The following is an 8,961-nucleotide window of genomic DNA, read 5'->3' on the forward strand; positions in this document are numbered from 1 at the left end:
TGACCTTTGATCTATGAAATCTGAAGACATCTCATTGTATAAGCAGTTTCTAGTAGCTATGGATACGTTGATTTTTCCTCTTTGCCTTCTTATCTTTAAAAATTTAATGGAAATCGGGAGAGTCAGCCTTAGAATTCAGTCAAGGGGTTGGGATTTGGCTCAGTGGTGGGCGGCACTTTAAAATTCAGAGGTCAAGCATAGTTCAGGTGAAACTTGTCCTCAACCAAAGACTTGGTGTTAAATTTGATATTTTAAATCCTTAGAACCAGGTTATAACTTCTTCTGATAACGCTTTAATTATATCTGAATAGGTGGTCACTTATACCAAAGTTTTCATTTGCTACCCCAGCTCTTTAAACCTTTTATATGTAATTCCTAAGAGGAAAGGGCACTTCTTTGACAATTTGGGACTTTCAAACATGAAAAGTCCTTTACCTACACCCCTACCATGTCTAGACTCTAGCCAAATAAGACTTTGGAAGAAGCACAAAACAGTTGAACATCAGGACAAAGATGAGAGATCAGTCTTCATTACACCTGTGAGTTGGTGGAAATGCTCACTCTGTTGACAACACACAGTCTGGGTGAACTCTGAGATGTCTTCTGATGCTGCTGTTTGTGGTCATCCTCCTGCTGGTTCGTATTTGAACTTAGTTTTTCCTCACTTCTGTGGTGGCACAGCCTCAATGCTGTTAAGTAAGGATGCAGCAGCCAGGAGGCTGGGGTCAAGGGAGCTGCTTCCATTTGAAGGCTCAGACACATGACAGGTGCCTACCATGGGCTACATACTATCTCATTATAACATGTATCTAACTACAATCGTCAGTTTTCCTTCTCTTGGCCTTCCACACGGCTTGGGGAGCTTGTGTTCTCCAACCTTCATTCCCACATTGGCTTGAACTGACTAACTCCTGGTTCTGTTTCATACAAATGGTTTTCTTTTCAGTGTCCATCCTTCAGGAATAGAACAGAAAACAATATTTTCCATATACCAAAGAATACATGATCCCTTATAACTTTGAATCATATAAAATATATAGTATGGAAAAGAAATTGAGGCCACACAAATTTTCCCTGCTGTTGACAATGATTCCCTGTACAGTTGTCAGCGGAAGGTTAACACATAAAATAGAAGAAAATACCAAAGTCCCTTTCAGAAGGCAATTGGCTTGTACAATGGCTTTGGTAATGCTCCACTGGTTTTAGTCACGGACTGGCACTCTCTTTGGAGACTTCTACAATTTAGCTGAGCCCTGGATACAAGGCATACAGTGAGGAACTTCCAGATGTTATTCTCATACTGGTCTTGGTAGAATCTTACCTTCCATACAGTTGATCTGTCAGTGGAAATTTACTCTTTGATTACCCATGGCTGCACGCTGTGGTGGTTATGTAGACAGACAGTATCTGTCCCAGGCCAGTTTCTGTCTGTTACGTTTTCAGATACAGAAGCTCAGGGACACTTGGTGGGTGACATGTCAAAATAACTTTATACCCTGAGAGCACTAGCAATTTCTTGTTTTGGTTTTTATTGTGGCTCTCTGACTTTTTATTGCCTAACTTTTGTATATAATGACTCTAAATATTATATGCCTGTGTCTCTCAAATAATGGGTTTTAAGAAATCTGTCATTTACTGACCTATTTATCACTTTGTTAGGTTGTGTACATCTGCACTAGCTTTTTATCTAACATTCCTTTGTCAGAAATTACTGCAGTAAAATACCTTCATCAAAGCTTGGAATGTGTTCCTACAGCTCAGTCAAAAACTAGTGTTGAGATGGAGGCAATGAAATAGAAGTTCAAGATTATTGTTATTTCCTTGGCTAGTTGTGATCTACCCTATATATCATGAGACTCAGTCACAGAGAGGAACAATAAAAGTATCCCTAAAAGCTATGGCTAAAATATTAGGAGTAACCACAAAAGCTAATTTGGTCAAATTCTAAATACTAATATTTTGACAATCATTTTATCCTTTCTGTTTTCTTATTTCTGGAAAAAAGCAAAAACTTGTTATATACAATGTTCAGGAAAATATTTGAGATAAGAAATTTTAATGCAATTGATCACTCATTTTTTCTGAAAATATAACATTCTCCTACACATACTCAAATTGTCTATAACTATTTCTGATTTTATTAACCTATGCCCACAATGTTTCCTCCTGTGTAGTCAAAAGTATTCATTTATGTGCCCATGATTTTAATGAATAATAATTTTTCCCTAACCTACAGTCAGTCATTTTCTTTATCCAGTACTGAGGGTTTTTTAACTGTCAGCCACCTGTGACATAATGCCCCCAACCTCAGTAAGGTGGAATGGGTTTCACTGCATTTCCATAATCCTCACCCAGGATGGGAGAGTTTCAGCATCAGCAGTCCCATGTCTGATCCATGAATTGAATTAATCAGTCACTAATGGTTCTGTCCACCTATCTGCTCTGTTGCCTAGCCCCTCTCTTGATATCTGTTAGTTCTCCGATTGTCAGTGTCTAGCAGTATAGCCCTGTGTTCTAAAGGATGTTTCCTATGTATACACAGTGGTGGACCACACAGTCAGGGCCCAGGTACTCCTGGGTTCCATGACTTGGGAAATCCCCTGGAACTTATTTTACAAAACTACTGGAGGAGCTCAATGATAATCCCAGTGGGCCTCCTCACATATAATAACTTACCAATGGGGGCTTACCTGGTGACCTGCAGTGGAGCCAGAATCCCTCAGGAGGCTTGAGGAATTTAGGATGCTAAATGCTTACTCCCAAATCTCAAGGCAGGCTGCCATGCTGCCCTTTCTCCAAGATGAAGAGGATGTTTCTTTGTCTCTCTCTTCTCAGTTCCCTGAACCTTTAGGTCATTTTAAGTAAATCAGATTTTGTGACATTTTTTATGTGCCTCTAACCTAAATAGATGATTCTAGAACAACGTAATTTCTGTGGAGGGTACTAGGTCTAGTTCAAAACCAGTTGAAAAACACAATACTCTTCCAACTATCTCTAGAGGCCCTACTTCCTTCTGGAAGCTTCAAATCCCTTCCTCTGTTTCTGATGAGGAGCATGCAGCAATATAATGAGGGAAGCATTATTGATGGATGATCAGTAAATGTCTCACAGCACAATTTAAGTCCAAAAACAATAGCATTGCCTGAAAAGTTTAACTCTGAGTAAATACACAAAAAAATAGTATTGTCTGGTTTGCAGAAAACATGGAAGGAAATGAACAAGCTAATAATAAAGAGGCTATTAGAATGGTGCAGAGCAATCCTTAAATTTGGGGCTTGCCTGAAGGAAATTTACATCTATAGAAATCTTTGACTACAATAAGCCTGAGCTGCAATCTAACTCTTTAAAGCTACTTTAAGCAAGCTGCTTCCTACATGTGCTCCTATTGCTACTGATATTCTGCCTCTGCCCTCATAATATATTGAAATTGGTTCAAATAAAGCTACAAATATATAGCTGAAAGGGCATATTCCAGGGATCCTGTGCTTGCTTTTAACAGCAAGCAGTCTGACTAGGACAAGCTCTGATTCCATGTTTCAGGCAGCTAGTAGAACACCAATGTCTTAATCTCATACCACCCTTCTCCTGAGCCTCCCTATGTGCCTCCTTACACACTCACTCCCCCTTTCCTTTTGCTACGTACACCAACACACACATTCACCTCCTGCACACACATACACAGATGCTAAATACACAAATTCACATACTTTCTCACTGCATTTCTCATCAGCTGCTGCATCACACTCCACACCCCTAGACATGCGCACGCCCACTTTTCCTTTATATTCTTATAATTCTCGTCATTTCGCCCTTTAAATAGTCTCTCTTGCAGAAAACGGCCCATTAAATGCCTTTGGAAACAGGGTGTTTCCTTTGATATAAGACAAGCACTCTTGATTCACAATTTGCTGAAGCAAAAAGGGCGATGAGGACAAAATTCTTCTTTTGGTGGTGTGTATGTAATTTGAGGTGAAACTGCTTCCAGTGAAATATGATTTTAGAATAATTATTAAGAGAAAATTTAATGGAGAAAATATTGACTTTTCAGCAATGGTTAACAAACAGAAAAACACATGAAAAGAAGGACCCTAGATTTAGACCCACGAACAAGATGAACAACATAGAATCTCAGAATAAGATAAAATGGATGGAATACTCGATTTAATAGAGGCAGAGAACTACACACAGGTGAAATAAGCCTTTGATTATAAAATTTGTTTTCCCAAATAAGGCATCAAGTTATGATCCTTAGAATTATTACTCGTTTATTTACTCCAAAACTCTGGGATACAGCAAATAGCTGACAGTTAAGAGCACTGGCTCCTCCATAGAGGACTAGATATGATTCCCTACTTGCTTGGTAGTCCATCTGTTCTGTGTTGCATCCAAGAGAGCCAATTGCCTCTTTACTAGTCTTCTGACTTACCAGGCAGATATCTACCAAAAAACAATATATGACCTTTTTAAATAAAAAATATATCTTTAAAATTAGCTTGCTTCTTGAAGTCCTCTTAGAGAGAAAAAATCAAATCTCATAAAAGTAAGTGTCCAAAGTATCAACAAATTCTCCAGAACTCAACAAAATAGCAGTGGAAACTGAATAGAGATTTATGGCGAATGTCAAAGGATTTGCAGGGTTAGAAGCACAGGAAAAAATTACTCCAGCATTAGCATTCTTTAATCTGCAAATAAACCTCAAGAGCTGCCCCTTATTTCAGCCTTTGAGAATAGGAACGCTATTTTCGACAGCTTTGTCCACTTAGATGATCTAGCGGCTGCTTTCGCACCATTAACATACATTCTCAGTTGGTGCAATAACTTTAGGCAAGCAGCACTTTTCCAAGAACTTACGTATTCCTTTGCCATTCTGACTAGTCATCACTTCTTATGTCAGTTTATTTCATCCCACAGAGTAAAACAGTATACTGAAGCTTTACAAAATTCTATCATTCTTCTTAAACGTTAGAGACGTTGTTATGTATCTTAAAATTAAACTGAAAACTGAAGCCAATGGAAATGGTTCTTACTCAGCAATTAAATAAGAACCTCTGTGATTTGCAGTCTCAATATGCTATGTGCAAACGTCACGATTATACTTTAACTTAAAAGCGGATTCACAAATATGATTCAGTCATATTTTTGCAATGAACAATTGCATGAACCTGAACTGTGACTTCTAGTGAGTGTTGTTCAAGAAACAGGTAGCATTAAAATATAATATAGTATGTTTTGGAAGATAAAACATCTATATCTTCATCGCGATGAACATATGATTATTATGCATTTTTCAAAACTTGTGAAAATGTGTAAAACTTAAACGTTACCTTATATGAGTATACTAATAAAACCATCATCTAACAGGGTTGTTTTATTTGTGCCTTATATAAGCCAATGTTTAGTTTACACATTTAAGAAAAAGTTCCCAATGAAAATTTCAAGAACCAGAGACACATTTTTCAACTGAATCAGACAGGTACCTAAAGTTCAGGAGCACAGGCTGATTAGAGGAAGCAGGTTAATAACGTGGTGCAGGAAGTTGGGCGTGAGCAAAATTTTAGAGCTCAACAGAAGGTCCCAGGTGATGTTTGAAGGATGGAGAGTTGTGTGGGCTGAGAATGATAATTAAAATTTTTGTGACATATGACCTTGGGAAGTCAGGAGTAAAGGGGAAGAGATCTTTTGAAAGAGAAGGATTGAACAAAAGTGAAATTTGGGTTTCAAGATGAAAGGTGTGAGGGGGCTGAGACAAACAGGACGTGTCTGATGCGAAACGTGTTGCATGGTTCTGGACCAGTCAGGAAGCACCATCTACCAATGAACTAGCTGCTTTTAATTTTCCTTTTTATTTTTGTTTCATCAAAGCATCCCAGCTTCTCCCTCCAGTGGTACCATGTAACGTGATGCATCGGCACAAACCTGTGGATAATCCCAAGAGCATTTATTACATTGCTTTTTCGCTAAGAGAAGTCTGCCCTCCTCAAAATTCCACACACACACACACACACACACACACACACACACAACACGGACACACACTGGAACCGTGCAAGTTCACTTATGGCTGGCTTTATGTGCATTGGGGCCAGGCCCATCAGCACAGCATAAGTATGAATTTACAGGAGTCACCTTGAGAAACTCAGTCTCCTTGTCTAGCAATCATCCAGTTGTCAACAGAATTTCGTATAGGTTGGAACTTGATGAGTGAGTTCCTTCATTGGCTTGGAGCTTTAGGAAGCTTTCCTGCTAGTCTTAGAAATATTTTTTAGGTCTTTATTTTCAGAATATGCAAATTATAACTTCTTTTACCGTTTCATCTTACTCTAGATACTCGGCTAAGATCTGAAGAACAAAGCTGAATACTGGCATCGTCCTTGGTGAGAGGCACGCCTTCACTGTATGGATACAAACTGTTTATGAACTATGAAAATGATGTAGTATCTTCAAAAATATGGGAATAGACTTACTATAGCAGTTCAACTTCATACTAATCCTTTGAGCGCATATATAAATGGCTATCCTGCCGAGAAATTGCCCTTGTCTCCCATGACCCACTGTTGCTTTATTGACAACATGAAAATGGAAAAAAGCTTGAGTGCCCATAACTTCGGGTGAAAAATGTGAAAAATATATACAATGGAAGAATTTGTCTGGAAAGAAAAATGAGCTTATGCAGCAGCAAGAGTAAACAGATGGATAGAAATGCTCTTTCCAAAGGGTGGTAACCTGAACCAAAAGACAAACTTCATGTGCTCCCCTCATGTGCATGATCAGTGGAATCTTTAGATGTGTCTTTAGAATTGGAATACTCAGAAAACGGAAATTAAATTTCGTTAAAGAAATTTGACCCTGTTCTTATTACAGATAAGAAGCGCAATTGCTGGTTCAGTGAAGTGTATTTTAATGTTGCTTCCATTAAGAAAATAACTTTTAAAGTTAAGTACTGAAAGTGTTGAAACTACAATTTTGTTCAGTTGTGCTACAAGTATCACTCAGTTTATCTCTTAAAAAGGCACTCTATTGTGTGCTTGTACGATAATGTGTGTGTGTGTAATGTGTGTGTGTGTATACAATTGCTCAAGTAGGTATTTCATTCACCAGGACACACACTGCCATTACAGAAAACCCCCTTTACTTCTACTTGTTGTTAGCATTGAAATGGCATTTCAATAGAACTTGAGAGTTTCTCTCCCAGCTGGATTCCTGTGCAATTTTTATTTCTTTTTCTGACACACAGAAGATTTCAGACCCATATCTTGTGTGATATCCCAAGAAGGTTATTAGGTTTAGTTTTATGAGTTTCTCTCAGTAGGTTTATCAGTGGTCTGTCTTTATAAAGAGACACACAGTGTTGGATTTTTCATTTTTTCTCAGCATTGTGTGGGTATTATGTTTGGGATTCACCCAAACCAAGTATCTATGGACCTTTGGGGCTGAATAAATTCTTTTGTTGTTGACTTACCTGATGTTATGCAATATTTGTGACTTTTATCTTTCGCAGCAAGGGAGGCCCTCCTTGTTGTAGTCATTCTTCCACTGATATCCGTATCAATGTGGGTCTGTCCATGATTACTTCTGTGGAGTGCCCAAATTGAATCAAGACCAAAATCTCCCGGAATCCTCAGGCCCTTAGCACCATTGAAGTGGTGAGACATCCCAGTCTAATGGACAAGAGATATAATAGTTCTTGTCTGCTGCTGTATTCACTTATCGTTAAAAGAAGTTGTGGAGCTTCTGGTTGCCCTCACGGAGGCTGGGCTTGATCCTGAGGAACAACTTCAGGCCACAGGACCAGAGTGGTTCTTGTTTTCTGCTCAAGTGACCTGTCTGGTAGACAATGGGACACACTAAGGCAAAATTTCTCTGGGACCAGGCAACTGGTTTCTGACTAGAGGCCCTGAATTATCTCTGTTCCCGGCCCCACAGCTCCCTGTAAAACTCTGTGGGAGAGAGGCTCTCCTCTACATGGTGTGGGCCTCCTGAGACTGCAGGGCAGGGAGAGACCAATAGTACTGCCACCCTTGCCCACATCCCTGGCCCAGAGGAGGAAAGTCTATAGGGCCTGTAGAGACAGGAAAGATGGGACCTCAAACAGGTGCTGCAGTCCAGACTGTCTTGGATGTGAAGGGACTTGGTCAAACAACTCCCTGCACCAAATTCCGTGGGAGGAGGCTGGACCTTCAGAGGCAACACCCTGGAAAACTCCTCTCTGCCACTTGCAGCTCTGGAAGGCCCTGCACCATCTGGGCCTGTGCGGACCCAGAGAAAGCGGGGCAGGTCCTTCTACCTGGTTGCTGCCCTCAGACACCTGAAACAACTTTCGAGACCAGAAGGTAAGACAAACTTTTCTGCTCCAAGTGACCTTACCTGGTAGAGCTCAGGACACCGCCCACCGGAACACCTGAAGACCAGTAGATGAGCGACTACACTGAAAGCAGAAAACTCTGTTCCACAACAATGAAAAAAACAAAAAGCAGAGCTGGGTCTACAGCATTACAACACACAGGCCTATAGGATGGTCCTTACTGTCCAGAAATAACCCAGAACAGAGTAACACTGAGACAGCCTAATAAGCTGAGAGGCAAGTGCAGGAGCAAGCAGCAAGAAACCAAAGACTACATGGCATCATTGGAGCCCAGTTCTCCCCTAGAAAACAAACGAATATCAAGCACAAGAAAAGCAAGATCTAGATTTAGAAATCATTTGATCTGATGGAGACTTTGAAAACTAAAAATTCCTTAGAAATGTAAAGGAAAACACAAATAAACAAGCAGAAACCTATAGAGGAAGCAAAATCCTTGACAGTTACAGAAAAGCAATCAGGTGAAGATTAAGGAGGCGGTGAGAAGCTGGGATGAGCTCACAGGTTGTAGATCAGGGAGGACAGGAGTCGTGGATGCAAGCATCCTGTGGAATATGAGAGATGAAGGAGAATGAGAGAAACTGCCCAAGAATCAAGACACA

Source organism: Rattus rattus, chromosome 6 (assembly GCF_011064425.1).
Source record: "Rattus rattus isolate New Zealand chromosome 6, Rrattus_CSIRO_v1, whole genome shotgun sequence".
Lineage (NCBI taxonomy): Eukaryota > Metazoa > Chordata > Mammalia > Rodentia > Muridae > Rattus > Rattus rattus.